Source organism: Quercus lobata, chromosome 4 (genome assembly GCF_001633185.2).
Source record: "Quercus lobata isolate SW786 chromosome 4, ValleyOak3.0 Primary Assembly, whole genome shotgun sequence".
Classification (NCBI taxonomy): Eukaryota; Viridiplantae; Streptophyta; class Magnoliopsida; order Fagales; family Fagaceae; genus Quercus; species Quercus lobata.
In genome coordinates, this window is record NC_044907.1 from 47,366,924 (window position 1) to 47,384,915 (window position 17,992).

Genomic DNA, 17,992 nt, shown 5'->3' on the forward strand with positions numbered 1-17,992 from the left:
GTCGACAAATAGCCCATCACCAACATCGACCAGTGGCTTTTGGGGCAGTTGGTGGGCTCAACGTGGGGTGTGAGGAGACTGCCTTTGAATAGAATAATGGCACTAAGTATTATGGAATGTTTGGGGAATGGGATTTATAATGGGATTGGAATTGACAAAGTTTCAAGGCAGATAAGAAGCCACATTATCCTTTCTACCTTTCAAGGATAGAGCAAATTTTCCATTTAAGCATTATTTTAGAACTATTTCGTTAGTAAATATTTTAGCAAATTAGTATTTCGAGTATTTGAGGCTCGAATTTAGTGAAGAAACTCGAATCTTTGAGACTTGAGTTCCATAGAGTGTGTACAAAGTAAACTTTACAACTAACTAAATAATTTCTAAAATAGTGCTAAATGCCAAATTTCATCTAAAAGGATATCTCCTTAAATCTTCTCCAAAAAAAAAAGCTTCTTAGTGTACAATTTGAGGTGTCATATTCATTTCAGGGATGACGTGTGGTGCAGTGGCGTTCCTCTCCGAGCTTCTTTCCCCACGTTGTATGGGATTGCTCAGAGGAAGGATGCATTTGTAGTTGATGTTTTGGGTGGACAGAATGGGTTTATTCATTGTGATGTTCATTTTACTCGTTCTATCCAAGATTGGAAGTTGGAGAGTTTATAATCTTTCTTTGCTTTATTGTATTCCACTAATATTGATTGGAATAGGGTTGATAAAATGGTGTGAAAGCCTGCAAAGAATGGATCTTTCAAAGTTAAAATCTTGTTATAGAGCCCTAACGACTGGAGGAAGTCATGCCTTCCCTTGGAAAAGTATTTGGAGGGTGAAAGTTCCTTTTGGAGTGGCTTATTTTACTTGGACAAGCTAGGGGAAAGATTCTCATTTTGGATCATTTGAGGAGGAATATTTATATTGTCAACAGATGTTTCATGTGCAAGAACAGTTGGGAATCGATGGGTCACTTGCTCCTTCGTTGCTCTTATGCATATAATTTGTGGATGTTTGTGTTTAGCTTCTTTGGGGTTTCTTGAGTGATGCCTAAGCAAGTGGTGGATCAACTAACTTGTTGGAATAGAGGGGTGTGCGGTAGGTGTTGGGAAGGAGTTATTTGGGGAGCAATTCCACAATGCATCATGTGGACTATTTTGCAAGAATAGAATCTTAAAACTTTCAATGGGGAGGAGCATTCCATCATTGAATTGAAACATTTTTTCTTGCGTACTCTGTTTGATTGGATGACTGCATTGAGCGGTCCTTATATCCCCTCTTTTTGGAAATTTTTAGATTTGTGTTCTTTTACTTAATGTTTAGTTTCCTTTGGTATACCATAGGAATAGTTTGTGTGCTTCTCTTCTTCTATTAAAAAAGTTCTTTTACCTATCCAAAAAAAAAAAAAAAAACTTCTTAGTGTTTATATGTTTACAACTCTGGGTTGTCTACTATCACTAGTATTTAGGTGGTAATGGTGCAGTTGAAGTTTGCAATTTTTTTTTGCCCCTGGATCATTGCTGCTTTGTTTTGGGTGCACGAATATTGATGCTTTTAGATGTGGAATAGTTTGATTATTTATTTTTAAAATGGAGCTTTTTATTTAAAAAAAAAGGGTAAGATAAGGAAAAAGGTATTGTACTTTGGTTCCACAAGCCAATGCAATGCAAAACATTTTTGGCAATATTAGGTGCAGACCACCTTGAACTTTGAATACCAAACTCCCTATGGCACTTCAAAATTGATGTCCATCTTATTACAATTTTTTCCTATATCTAATATGAGACTATTTGAGAGCAGGATGCTATCCCTGTGATGGTTGACCCATCAAATTTCAAGTTCCACCTGTGGACGAGCTCTCAGTTGCTTTGGCATAGGGTGACAAATCCTTTGGACTGATTTCTCTTGGTTTTTCTTAATCCAAAAAAAATAACATAAAAGAAGCGAAAGGGTTTTGAGTTAATTTGGTGTAGCCAACAAATCAAGTTTGTTTGTGAAAGCTCGAAATGTGTAAAAACACAAGAGCTTCTTTAGACCCCCAATTCAAATTACGGCTTAGTCGATTTTACACTAACTTAATACTAAGTGCGGAATAGTGTAAATACAAGCAAATAAACACGAGAGCTACTCTAATCCATATTTCAAGCAACACAGCAGTAAAATGAAATGAACAAGAGTAGTGAAGAGAGATGCAAACACAGATAACACCGAGATGTGTTATCGAAGTGGAAACCGAAGAACTCGGCAAAAAACCTCTCCGCCGCCCTCCAAGCAGAAATCGATCCACTAGACAATCAGTTGGGATACATGGGTTAGCAAGAGACCCTCCAAGCCTAATCTACCCTCTGTACCTAAGCCCTCCAAGCTCCTACTCCAACAAGGCTTCTCGGAACCGTGTCTTGTCTAGCTCTTCGGATCCCGCAACAAGCTCCATGTTGCATCTTCCAACCTTGGCATCTTCCAATGCTTCCCAGCAACACCAAAAACACTCACTACACTCTGAAAAAGGTGTGGATTGTGTTTGGGTACAAATCTCCTCTCAAGGTATGATAATGGGAGAGGGAAGGAGAAGAGGCTACAATTAATTCTCACTAAGGATGAGTAGCTCTCTCTCAAAAAGATGGGTGTGTGTGTTGTAGAAAACCTATCTAGGGTTTTTCTCTCTGAATGGCCTCTCTTACATTTGTGGGTAATGAGGGTATATATAGTATGGGTGAAGGGTAAGGAATTCACACATAAAAATCCTCCAGGCAGAATGTTTCATGATTGTCTCGCGGGAAGGCCTTACCCGCAAGACACTCGCGAAAACGACAGTCTGGCACGACTTTTCAGCTTCCAGTCATGTGCTCCTCATATGCTCTTTTACGGCTTAGCTTCTCGCGAGCTTCTCGCGAAATCCATTGATTCTTCATTTAAGCTTGAGTCTTCACCAACTTAATACTAAACCTAATACAATAAAATCCCACAAAATACAAGGAACAAAATTAGAGCAATTATAACACTTTTTGTCATGGAATAAAGCCAACATAAAACATAGTTGTAAATCACAACTTTACAGTTTGGCAAGGAATTATGAAGGAAAGGAAGATAACGTTATAAGACCTAGACAAATCACATCTAGTTTATTTTAGCAATCAGATTTTGGGAAAAACCAATCACACTAAGAGGAATTAAAAAAAATGGTGGAAATTATTTGCAATGTTTTCTGAAAAGTTCATTTCTTACCTATCTTTGATCAGACTAGGATATATGGTTTATAAACTAAAGAAAATTTGAAAGTTAACTACTAGTCTTAGCTTTAAACTACTAAAGGCCATGCAAAGCATAACTATACCCGCATAATAGTCATTATGCATACCTAAAATTCATTAGATTGCACATAACAGAATAAAATATTAGAGCGTACAAAACACCAAACTAGCGGCCAAAATGGCCAAATACCACTGTTTACCAAAATATATATCAATCTACCATTGTTTTAAAAATATGTAGGGATCTACCATTTTTTGGGTACTCAAGTTCTTTGAAAAAATAGCCTAAAAATTTGCTAGAAAATTTTTTATGGAACTCAAGTACCATAAAAAATTTCCAAAATTTTTCCATGGAATTCGAGTTCACGGAACTCGAGGACCATGGAAAACTCGAGTACTCAAAAAGTAGTAGATCCCCACATATTTCCAAAATAATGGTAGATTGATATATATTTCGGTAAACAGTTCTATTGTGCCATTTTGACCCTAAACTAGCAACAAAATGACGTAGGGAAGACATAAAGTAGGTGTCAGGATAGATTTACAAGTGCTAATTCCTAGGTTTGTCTTTATCTTTATCTTCTTTTTTCCGTGCTTAATTTGTTTTTCCTGCAACTCCCTTTAAGAATTCTATGCTTTATAAACATCGGATGGAGTGTGAGGTTATGGATTCATTCTTTTATGGAAGCATGACTTCTGTTTATCTTAAAATATATATATATATATATATATAGAGAGAGAGAGAGAGAGAGAGAGAGAGAGAGAGATTTTATAAGAACTAGTCGCTAACCCATTTGATGCATGAGATAGTTATTGAGTATGAATTATTATTTAATCTTTGTTTATTTATTTCAATCATCATTTCATTATAGTTTAACATGAAAACTTAATATTGTAATTTGTTTTTGAATGAATGTTGCACATTAGAATTCAAATCTCAGATATCCCTATTCTCAATATGAAACATTCAATTACTAAATAGAAAGTAAATTACATAAATAGCCTCGATTGGAGGCTATTACATATATCTTCATCATTATTTAATTAGGCCCCCTCCACTTGAAACAAACTCGTCCTTGAGTTCATCTTTGAATTTTGAAATCTTCTACTCCAAATAAAGAAATACTTTGAACTCTTGAGCCCCTTGATCTTCTTTCCATACTTGCAACTCATCAATGGAATAAACAAATCAACTTGAATTTCTTTTTCCTTAGTCTTCATGTAATTGTTGAGATTTACCAAATAAGAATTGACAATTGAATCAAATCTATCAACCCCAATAAAATCAATAAACTTTGTTTCAGTGTCTCCCACCAAAATAATAGGAGCTTGAACGTTGCAATCATCTAACTTGACTTCATCGAGATTGTTGAAAACTTCCTCTATAATTTCTTCTTTAATAGTCTCTACTATCTCGACCTCAAGATCTTTCTCTATAATAGGGTCTTCATTAATCTCCTCCACAATCTTGATTCCAAGTTCTTCTTCTATATCAAGGCCTTCATTAATTTCCTAAAAAATCTCTATATTTTCTTCTTTGACTTCTACGTATTCTTCAAGAAAAGTATTTTCTTCAACATGTAATTCTTCTCTTAATGATGGAATATATGGTTCTTTAAAATAATTCAAGCGTAAACTTCATAGCCAATAATAATATTGTTTTGTATACGACAAAAGTTCATCACAATCCCAAGGATAAAAGTTGATAACAAGCATCCTTTTCATCCTTAGCCATGAACGAATTTTGTTTTTACCTCGTCTAATTCTATTAAACTGTATTCGTTCCCACCAATGTAAGGCATACTCACTAAATTTATACAAAGTAAGTTTAACTTTTTTCTCATCGCAAATATTCTCATAGTCAAATAAATTCTCTGGATCAAGTAACCAATCAAGAAAATCTTCTTTATAAAAATAGCCATTAAACCTATATGAAATTCGCTTACCAATAGGTTGCTCGGGAGTTATGTCTCTGTGACAATTATCCCTATTGTTTCCATGCTCCAATAACGGTATCCTAGAAAGATATTTGTGAGTGCTAACTATACGTCACGTAATACTTGCTAAGTTTTCTGTCACCGGAATCGCTACCATCTCATACGTTAGCCACCAGACAAGGATAAATCAAGGCTCTTATACCAACTGATGTGAGATGCGAAAGCGTCAAGAAGCAAAACACGTCTACTTCTAGAAAACGAGAAACAAAACACGTTTTCTTTTGAAAATAACCTCTAATCCACAAGAATCCTTGAATTCACAAGGAGAAAGGGTTTGGAATCCACCAGAAAATAGAAAGACAAAAGTTTGAATTTTATTGATTAAATAATTGTTAAAAAAACGTGTACAGATTAGGGGCCTATTTAAGGGTTTTGTAAAACTTGATAGACAAGAAAATATATTCTAAAATAGCTCCTAATTAATACCTAACCATAATAGGAACCAAATTTGACATAAAAAAGCATTAATTGCACCTAAAAACAAGGAAATAATAACCCTAAACCTAAAATAACGAAAATTACAAATTAAATACCAAAATTAATAAATTACAATAATTAAATAGTAAATTATGTCCTACATCAAAAATCAAGCACGAACACCGAGTCATCCAACCTCCGATTCCTATAGTACTTCATCAAGAAAACCTAGAACAAAAATGTAGCCTGGTGATGTTGCTAACAGTAAAGAATCAGAAAAAGAACTTCATCCATTCAATTCTTAATATTATTTAATTAGCATCTTAAGAGAAATCAGCTACAATACGAAGGCATTGTTAAAATGACCATATTATCCTATCATGCCATGCTATCAAATAGACATCCTGAAATTTATTGGGCAATTGAAGGGCTTGGTCATACTGATATTTTCAATTTTCTTGAATTAATTGAACTTTAGGATTTATCAAATGTAATTCATGTCTTTCCAAACAAAAGATGGTGATATTGGCAGCCAATGAAACTGCCAAAATTGTTCATATGCAACTAGGAACTTCAATTTAGACATTTCTTTAAAGCTTGAACGTAAAAGATAACCAATATATATATATATATATATATATATACACATATTTGAAAAGATGTGTCTAATGTTTCTTCACCAATCTGAAAGGTAGGTTTGCTCATGCTATGACGAAGGCTAAGGTTTTCGACTTTCTTATTAAAGATTAGAAAACTGTCCCTAGTTATTTTTAAGTCTTTGTAGTAGAGATCAATTGTAAATCATATGTAATGTCAATGATTTTGCATCCTTGTGAAACATGTTTAGGTACTATAGTTTTAATACTGAAACACAATCAAATTAGTAAGTAAATATATGCATGTCTACACACATACATAGTTCACTCAGCAAGACTACCTACTAAACAACTTGTCATAGATTTACTTCACTTTTATGTCAATTGCAGTTGCAGGCCAGACAATTTTCTGGCTTTTGTGTAGTTATGCACTTTTCCCCACTATTAGTAGTTGAATAAAAGTGAGCTTGTCTGTATTTCTTAAAAATGAGGAAGAAAAAAAAATTATGGATATAATGTCAGCTCCAAGAACTAAATCAAACCCTCCAGAATATTTTTGTAAAATTTGGTTAATCTGATAAGAATTTCCCCATTCTAGCTTCTCAGCTACTAATCCTGCATATAGGAGGTGAGAGGGGGAAGAAGAAGAAGAAGAAGAAGAAGAAGAAGAAGAAGATATTAGGTAAGCCACTTATATATCTTTCATCATGAGTTTATTTCTCTCACTAGCACAATCATTTGGATTTTCAGAAGATGCACGCAGCTGTATATTTTTCTTCAATATCTGAGGATGGGTAATATAAATAGTCAAGATTGGAGATTACCTACCAAATGTCAAAGCATTGAAATTCAATTTTTTTATCTTGCCTTGGGGACTTCATCATTATGGTCAGTCAACACAAAATCATGAAAAAATCTACTACAATGTATTCCAGTAATCCCTATATTTCAAACAGCATAAACCATGTTATGGTACCAAGGTCTGACATTGTACCATAATAAAGCTAATTAAAATACAGTCATAATATTTGGGGAAAGAAAGAAAACATTGCTTAGAATGTAGTCCAAAAGTTACAAATGATATGAACCAAAAATTCCATGTGGTCTTAGTCTTAGTCTTACAAAATACATGTACTGTACAGTGTACACACAAACTTTGACAAGAAATTCATGAATTTTTTTTCTAAATAACAATAAATATTAAAAAATTTAGTTAATTGTCACGTTTCAAAACAATTTTGAAAACTAGCATCTCGAGTGTCTAAAACTCGAGTTCCAAGATAAAAATCGAGTTTTTAAGTCTCAATTTGCAAGTGGATTAGTTTAAAGTGGAAAAAAAATAAGCTAAAAATCGAGTTTTAAAGACTCGATTTCCATAAATTGAATAAAAACGCCGCTATAGGTCTATAAAACGTCACTATAGGGCTTAAAAACGCCACTATAGGACTCCATAAATCTGTACTTACGAAAAAATTTTTTCCAGGAAAACGCCGCTATAGGGCTTTAAAACGTCACTGAAAGGCTTAAAAACGCCACTATAGGTGAAATTTTTTTCGCATGAAACTCGAGTCTTAAAGACTCGAGAACTATGTGGCCTTTTTGTAATATGGATCTCGAGTTTCTAAAACTCGAGATGCTACTTTCCTTTATTGTTTCAAACGTTGCCTAACTAACTATATACAATTCTTTTGGATAGCTGTTTTGCACATTACCTCAGAAATTCATTTCCAGCAACAAAATAAAAAATCGAGGCCAATGACAATGTATCCAAATCAGGGTAGTGCTTCCAGCTTTTCTACTTATCATAACAAAAATCACGTATTTTTAAGGATTACATATTTGTTGAGAGGATGAATAACAGATAATCCTCATATTTTCCTGACGAATATTATCAAACATAATATACAACGTAAATTTAGCTGAATTAAGTAGTCAATTCAAAACCTTCTCCACTAATAGATGCTTTCATTTAAGAAAGTAGTATTATTCTTGAAATAGTACTATCAATTCCTTTCGGAGAAATAAAAGAGCATTGCCAACATTAAACATGTCGATATTACAATTAACATGTAGATAATTTCAAAACTCAAATAACTAAAAATCATTATCATGCAGCCATTATATATGGGTTTAAAAGCATCCTATCAATCATTCAGACCAAATGCATTATCTAATAGTAGAAAAATTTTATAAAATTTAAGCAATAATAGATCTTGATGATCCTACAAAACCATCTAAAATGTTAGATCTTGATTAGCTTTTAATAAGCAGTCATTAACTTCCTTACAAAAAGGTTCAATAAACTCAACTTGTATTCTTACTATAAAATACCATATGTTTGATTTACTGCTAATGTTTTTTTTTTTGATAAAATGGTTTGAGAATGCTCTCTAAGAGTGACAGACCACACAAGCAATATAAACACTCCAATAAGAGCAACTGATGAATTTTGAATGTTCCCTAAATCCTAAATTAGACCCTGTTTTTGTTCAGGTATGCCAACATTCCAAGTCTTGTAGCAATTGAGTTAATGAACGAACCTCATGCACCTAGAGTCACTCTAGACAACCTTAAAAGTTATTATAAATCCGGATATGATGCTGTGAGAGAGTACAAACCAAGTGCTTATGTGATCCTCTCAAACCAGTTGCGGAATGCTGATCCAAAGGAGCTACTCTTATTTGCTGGAAACTCCAATCATGTAGTCATTGACGTGCATTACTACAATCTCTATTCGGATGAGTTTAGCAACATGAATATACAACAAAACATCGATTACATTAAAAATCAGCGAGCCTCAGCACTAAATACCGTGACAACTTCCAATGGCCACCTTAGTTTTGTAAACCAATCTTATGCAGTAGTGGTAGCCACCGTTGTTGTTTGGTATAAATCTTTTCTTTTTGGACAGAACCTAAGACCAAGACCACTTTTAAATTAGACCCAAATTCGCTGAACCCACAATTCATTCTCAATGATAAATTTCAAATTTGCAAAGAATATCCCAAACTCTAATCTCAAAGCACAAACCCACCATGAAATAAATCTTTAAAAAATAAAATAATAAATAAAACCTTCTTCTCAATATCCCTTAAGCTTTCTAATACATAATCTCAAAGACCATTGTGATTCAATTCATCCCCTTTCTACTATATAAACCTATCCCATTTGCAAAACCTAAAATTGTCTTCAAAAGTCAAATACCAAAACTTTAAGACCAAGTCCAAGTTCAATACCAATCACACCACCAATAGTCTACTAAATTAGTAAAAATATCTAACATATGACCTCATAATCACAAATCCACCACTAAATCAAAACCAAACCCACTATTCAAAAGAAACCAATACCAAACTCTAATCTCAATGCACCAACCCACCACAAAATGAATCATAAAAAAATTCAAACCCAAAGTTCAGTTTCTCCTAAAAGTTCAAATATACAATCTTAAAGTCTATTGTGGTTCCATCTTGGTTCAAATTAGAACCTATAAATTCCAAATGGAAACCAAAAAGAATAAGATTTTAAAATTTCTTATGAATTTCGAATTTATATCTAGAAAAGAAACTATACCCTAAAATCAAGTTTCTAAGTGGTAGCCACATGAACCCAGATAATAATTTACAAAATTAAATATACAAAAAAAAATTTAAAAAAAGAACCCTAACAAAAGTAGCATTAACAATACCCAACAACAGTAGTATTAGCAAAAACCTAATAAAAGTAGCACTAACAATACTGGGCTACCTGTTATGACATTGGAGATTTTGTGATGGGCTGATGGCTATGATGGGTAACGGTTGGTTTTAGATATATAGAGAGAACAACTGTTATGAGAATTGAGAGAGGCAAAAAGAACGACTAAGAGAGTAAATGAAGAAGGTAAAAAACATAGAGAGAACGGCTATTTGAGAATGGCTTATATTTAAAACCTTATTCAGAAGCTTTGAATTAAAAGAACACAAATTAGTAAACCAAAGTGCTAAAAAACTGGACCCAAAAACCACAATTTCACTCCTACTAACAAAAGGGTAAACTACATATTTGGTCTCTATCCTTTATACCATATTTTAATTTAGTCCCTAACCTTTCAATTATGTCAATTTGGTCCCTAACCTTTTAATATTGTTGTCAATTTAGTCCCTGCCATTATATCTTGGATGAAAATTGCTGACATGATAAATGGCCAAAATAAAATTTTAGTTTATTCTCACATCAACGGAAGCTAATTTTTTATTTTGACTATTATACACATCATCAATTTTCATCCAAAAGATAATGGTAGGGACTAGATTGACATGGTACTGAAAGGTTAAGGACCAAATTGACACAATTGAAAGGTTAGGGATCAAATTGAAATATGGTATATAGGTTAGGGACCAAAAACATAGTTTACCCAATAAATAAAGAGAACAGGTTAGGGAGGAAATCCTAAAATTAAATTAAATACATCACTAACCATTCCTCAAAACGCCAATAGACAAAGCCTAGGTAGAATTTGATCTTCTATGGTGTTTCCCTGGGAAAAACAAAAAAGAACAGAGAGGAAAACATATTAGCAATTGAAATGTATAATTGCAGCAAACCCTAATTAGGAACCCCCAAATCCCAAAACTAATAAAAACCCCAAATCAAACCTCAAAGTCATTCTAATTTCGTCCTAATTCAAGAATTTTCAGAAACCATGGAAACAAAAACCACAAATTATTCATAAGCAAAGAGCTTAGGACAACAGCAACAAAAAAGGAAGAAGATAGGGAAGATTGAGGATTCAAGGTGATCTGATACGTACTTGAAAGATTCAAAGCTAGTGGAATCATCTTGAGAAATTGAACCGGGAGATTTTGGGGCAACACTCACTTTTGGGTAGCAAATAAGAGAGAATATCTCAACTGAAAGTTCAAAAACGTGTAAAAACACCTTTGAACGTTTAGACCCCCAAATAACAACTTAATCAATTCAAGCAATATGTCAAACAACTAGTGTGCGGAAACTTAACATATGCTATCATACGAAATTGATTAAATACTATCTAAGCCATAACAAAATAAAATCCACAGCAGATAATTTAAAGGCAAAGATAGAGGAAGGAAGATGCAAACACAAAGACAACACGCGATGTGTTATCGAAGAGGAAACCGAAGTCCTCAGCGAAAAACCTCTCCGCCGCCCTCCAAGCGGTAATCAATCCACTAGAAAATATAGTTGGGATACAAGGACAGCAATAGACCCTCCAAGCCTAATCTACCCAGTGCACCTAAGCCCTCCAAGCTTCTTGCTCCAACGAGGTTGTGCCGAACCTTTTTCTTTTCTAGCTTTCCGGATTCCGCTACTAGACCGTAGCATCAACCAATGAAGATTGGTTCCTTCCTAACTGCTTCCCAGAAATCCAAACAACAGACTCACAATGATGATGATGGTGAGAACCTGGTTTGGTATAATGCCTCTCAAGGATTTGACAATGGAGAGGAAGAGAGTTGAGAAATTTGAAGAGATTCTAAGGTAGAGATTGTGGGTGAAACAATCTGGTTTTTCTTTAGGGTTTCTCTCTCAAAATTCTCTCTGGAAGCTCTTTTTCAATCGTGGGTAATAGGGGTATTTATACTGGAGTGGAGAGGAATGTGAAACGTCAGAATTCTACAAAACAGGGGTGGCTCGCGGCTTGACCTCGCGGCTTGACTAAGTCGCGAGATCCAGTCGCGAGATAACCGTATGGCTAGTTGTCCTGTTTTGTCCTGTAGTGCTCCAGCTAGCAGACTGTTCACCTTCCAGCATGCTTGGCACGTGAGGTTGCTTCTGGCGGCTTGAAGCCGCGAGTCACCCGCGAGACCCAGCTGCGACACTCTGTTTTCTTGCACACTCTTGAGCAAACTTCACTCTATCTCACTCACTACCCTTACATCAAACCCACCTAAATACAGGGTTACTAAATGCTGAATTTACAAGCAAATTTGGCACGGAATAAAGCCAATAAGATGGTTGAATAAATTCAACCTTACAATCTCCCCCTTTGGCTATTCCGTGACAAAACCCTAAAACAGACTCTAGACTTAACATGTGAGTTGGGAACAGTTGAACAAAACTCACTCACACCTAACTCTAGAAGCTGTGAAGCACTTGAATCATATGAACATAATACTCCTGAAACACAACAATACACCATGATCATTGTAAACAGAAAATTATAAAATGCATATGAAACAGGCAATAAGTGATCAAGCAAAGATGGAGTTATGAAACAAACCATGGCTTGATCAACCAAGTGAACACCACAAGGTAGTGATCACAGTGCTCATTCACACTTGGAATGAACACAAGAACATACAAGTTAACAAGCACAAGGCAAGACACTTGTATGCACAACACTCAACCAATGCATATCACACAAGGCATATGCATCTAGGAACAATCCTACAAGGGCACAAGAGTGACAGTACATAAACCAAAATGCATAACATTTAGATTAAAGTACTGATTTTAACATAGTATAAAGGCTGCACTAGGCAAGGTACAAACCATAAAGCCTACAAACTATGCAAAAGACATAAACCCTAAAAGCTTACATAAGCATCTGAGTACAAAACCAAACATCCTGAATAACATCATCAAAATATATTAAACTTTAAACCAAGAGTATAAGTTAAGAGTTAGAAACAATACACCAAAAACATAGTGTAACAAACCCATAAAACCCATAAAACCACTAAAAGTACTTAAAAAACATAAATATATAACCAAAAGTTTTAGAGTTTGACATGACTCCCCCTCAACACATTACTCCCCCTTAAGGGCTGCTCTTCTGCTTCTCAGTCCATCCCTAACAGAAACATCTCCCCCTTTTTGTCAGGAATGGCCAAATGGTCAGTGTTCAGGCTGAGTGGTGAAGCTGTCAAGTTTTGCAGTCAAAACATCAATCTGATCCTGCATAGCTTTCATCCTCTCAGAGTGCTCAGTCTGGACTTCTCTAATCCCATCAAGTCTTTCCAGAATGATTTGGAAAGCATCTGGAGGAGTATCTGAAGAAGTTGATGCTCTGGGTCTTTTGCCACTCCTCCTGGGTGTTGAGGTTGATGGATGCCCTGCTGCCTCTGCTTCAGTCTCCATTGGGACACCTTCTCCTTCATCACCTTCATCTTCTTCTCCTGAAAGTCTAACACTTATCCTTTTGCAGGTAAGCCTGTTAATTGCAGAAGGTGTGGACATGGGACTGATGTCTTGTGGGATAGGAACACCCTTCCTTCTAAAAATCCTCATTAGCAAACTGGGAAAGATCAGTTTTGGCCTAGAGGTTGTTCTTGTCTCATCCACAATGATGTCATATATGTGTGAACTTATGTCTATGAAGTTCTTTTCTTTGAGATCCATCAGAAAGATTGCTCTAGCACAATTGATGGTAGTCAACTTCTTAATGGGATAGAGGTTAAACATCATGATGATTGTTAGACACCTCATGTCCACTGGAAAGGCAGTGGTATTCAAACATTTTCCTTCTCTCTGCCCACCTAACCTTTGTTGAACTGTTTCAATGGATACACTCCTATCCTTGTAGTTGATAAACTCCTCATCATCTAATCCTTCAAGTCCTAGTGCCTCATCTATGACATGAGCATCTAAAATGAATTCTTTCCCTCTAACCCAGCAGCTTAACTCATTCTCCTTTATCACAGCATTTGAGTAAAATTCCCTAATCAGGGGTTCACAAACTACAGGGAAATCACTCAGAAGTTTTTCCCATCCTCTACCTTCAAAACAACTGGGGATAAAGGTTTGTCTTAAATCCTCCAAATCAACAAATCTCTCTTGAATAATTCCTGCACTCAAGAAGTTATCCCTGTATCTCTCAAAGTGATGAACTGACCTAAAAAGCTTAGAATCCATTTTCAACCTTTTGTCAGCCTTCTTCGCAGTAGTTTTCTTCTTAGGAGGTGAGGGAGCCATCTGTGATCAATCAGAAGAGGCCACAACAATACAGAGCAATATACGTGTAAAACAAGTTAGTCACATGTAATTATCAAAGAGATATCATCCATACAACTGAACTTGAAGCATTTAAACACAGGCTACTTAGATCAATCACATGGAAAAGCAAGCCTAAGATAGGAAATACACATAACAGCATCAGATATAGAGACAAACTTAAAGGCAATTATATGTCAATGAGACAAAAACTGGAAAATGATATGACACATAATCAGTATGCACCCAAAAGATTAACACAAAAGAGCAGGCATATTTAGCACATTAAACTCACAACCCAAAAAAAATGAAACAACTCAACAGCTCAAAGATCAGTGAAAATCAAAGAATCACATAGCTAAGCACAGAATGAAAAGTAATAGAGAAACAACTAAGAACAAATCATATTCTAGCAGCAGCATTCGCAATCTAAGCGTGAACAAGGAGCAAATTCCGAAACACAAACCCATTTCTAAAACACAAATATATGTGAAAGATCAAGGGGAAAAGCACAAAATCAAGTATAAAAGAGTGGCAGAACAGAAACCCCATACCTGTGACTTGAAGATTTTGAGCTACAAGTATGCAACAATGGAAATTGGAAATGGGAGCACGGAGTGTTTGGGAGGGAGAAGATGAACAGTCACAAATATTCGAGGGAAAAACTGAAACAAGTTTTAAAACTGCTCCTATTTCTGCCAAACACGCGAAATTCGCGACTGGATTAAGTCGCCACACAGTCGCCAGCTCAAGCCGCCAAATCACTCAAGAACAAAATTTTGAAAAATTTTTCTAAGTGTTTTTCGCGACTGGAAGGTCTACCCGCGAGTAAGTTGCGAGCTGAGCCGCGAAAATCTCTGAGTGAACCTCGCGACTGGACCTTCCACTCGCGAACAAGTCGCCAAAAATGACCAGCGAAGGTGCGACTTAGGCTCGCGACTTGAAATACCCGCGACAAAGCCACCAAAACAGGGCAAAAACTGGATTTTTGAAATTTTCAGATTTTTCAAACAAAATACTTTCCAAACACACCTAAAACACTCAAAAATCTTTTTGTGCTTGAATTAACAAAGATTGAGCATGTGAAAACACATTTCATCAAGTACAATCACACAAATGAATATGGGATTTATTGAACATAAACTTGTGTGTTGTGTGTGGATATCAACAATGAGATAGTCCTTCGTCTAATGTGAAGCTTCAATGATCAATTCAACCAAGGCATACACAATTAGCACTAGATCATGTGACCCATCTCAATTATAGAAATATGTATATATGACCTCCCACATAAACTTGATAACATGATTTGGAGCTTTACATTTGACTCCACTTTCAATCAAAACAATTGATCTTTTTGATCTTTTTGAGACAATCACCTCTCATTGTGAGAGTGATATATGATATTTCACTTTAAGGAATAAGCCTTTGGCTTTTTGAATAAACATTCATTTCAATATAAGGTCGCTTACCCTTTTTCCTAGTCAAATACTAGAATGTGCGACAGGCTTTTGCAGCTCAATATCTCTTTTCATTTGGAGATTTACATTTGGTGAGCTCTTTTTAACAAAACAAAAAATAAAGAGTGGGAAAATATATAGACACAAGTCTATGCAAGACTCAAGATCAACAAAACCATTCACTAATCATTCATGACAAGTTTGAAAATCTATTTACAACAATCACAAAGATTTCAAGATTTTTCCCACAGAGATATATGTGCATGAAAACAAGTAATGTTCGAAAATGCACAAAGCCATTAGCACAAAGGTACAAGGCAAAACAAGTTTTGAGACAAAAGCTCAACAAAGTCAATCAAGCTTTTTGATTTTCTAATTTTTATGTGGTTTTTGGATTTTTGACACAATAAACAAAAAGATTGATACGACAAAATTAAACAAATTCACAAGTAGACAAGCAAACAATCAAAACAGCAAAAATAGCAAGCAAAACAAACAAACATAGTCACAAAGCATAGGAAGTATTAATGCATGGACGTGTTGTAATGCTTATGCATGAGTACCCTTATTCACCCTCACGTCACTTGTGTTTGGGGTGATTTCCTTATAGGATTGGGTACGGGAGTTAGGGCTTTCAAACCTTCGTGAGAAGCTCTCCAAGCAGTTGGTGAATGCACCAATCATCTTCATCACGTTCATCATTCCGGGATCACCATTCTGATCTCTAGATTGATCTCCAGCCCAAATTCTCCTATCATTTCTAGGTCCTCCTGACCTTTGAGGAGTTGCACTATTCTTTGCTCTCAACTTTTGGCAATTCGGTCGAGTATGCCCTTGAAGTCCGCAATAGTGGCACACATAGGTTCCTCTAGGACCTCTTTGTGGTCGAGGACGTGACTTGGCACGAGATTCAGATCTGTCTACAAACTGATTGCGAGGATTTAACATCCGTTGGTTCACCAAATTCTTCTTCTCCTCCACCTCGAGCTTCTCACCAGTAAGGTTAGCTACAACTGGAGCTTCAGCCTTTACAAACTTCACTCCTTTACTAACATTTCCAGACGAACTACCTCCTCCGGTATATCCCAATCCGGATTTGTCTGAGAAGCTCTTTTGAGATGATATAACATCATCTAGCTTCTTGGTGGTAACCCTCTCTACTTTGGCATTAGCTTGCACAACCTCACTCTCAAGAAACCTTACTTTTGTGTAAGCTTCGGACAACTCTCCATTCAGAGTTTCTATCTCACACTTGGCCTCCCTATATCGGATTAGGAGACTTTTGTAGTCCTCCTCAGCCTTCTTCATTTTTCTCACAGCAGCCTTGGCCACCCTTGTGTATTCCCCGGACTTCTCCAAAAGTAAGTTATAATTCTCCTGAAGATTCGCGTTGCTTCCATCTACTTCAGCATCCGATTCTTCAACAATTCCTAGTGATTCATCATCACTATGTTCTCCAAGGTCTTGCACAAGCAGATTCAGTTCATCTGACGACTCAACATGAGCAATAGTCATAAAAGCCGAATAGTTCCCCTCTCCATCACAACTCTCTTCAGACTCTGATTCAGACGAATCCGAGTCACTCAAGGTCGTGGCATACACTTTACCTTTCGATTTCAAATAATTCGGACATTCCTTCTTGAAGTGTCCATGCCCATTACATTCGAAACAAGTGACACCTTGTGTAGGTTGGGATTCTTTTCCATCTTTCCTTTTGAATTCCCTTTTCTCCCTTCCAGAACTTTGGAATTTTCTTTTATCATCAAATTTGCCATTATTTTTGAATTTCAAAAACTTTTTGAAATTTTTGACAAGGTATGCAACATCTTTGTCAATCACATCTTCTCCCGATGAGTCTTGATCTTCCACCTTCTCATTAATGGTCTTTAGAGCAAGAGATTTACTCTTCCGTTGATTGGGCAGCGACATCTCATAAGTCTGCAAAGAACCCACCAGCTCTTGCACTTTGATGTCATCGAGGTCCTTGCTCTCTTCAATTGCTGTCACTTTAGCTCGAAAACTTTCCGGCAATGATCGAAGGATCTTTCTTACAATCTTCGAGTCCTCCGTTTTCTCCCCCAAGTTGAACTTGCTGACAACCACTTCATTTAACTTCCCATAGAAAGAGTTAAAAGACTCATCCTCACTCATTTTGAGCTCCTCAAACCGAGTGGTCAGCATTTGTAACTTGGTGTCTTTCACTTTCTTCGTGCCTTCATAGGTAGTTTCCAAAATCTCCCATGCTTCTTTGGCCACGGTAATATGAGAAATCCTGTGAAATTCATCTGGAGACACACCACAGAAAATAGCATTGAGTGCTTTACTGT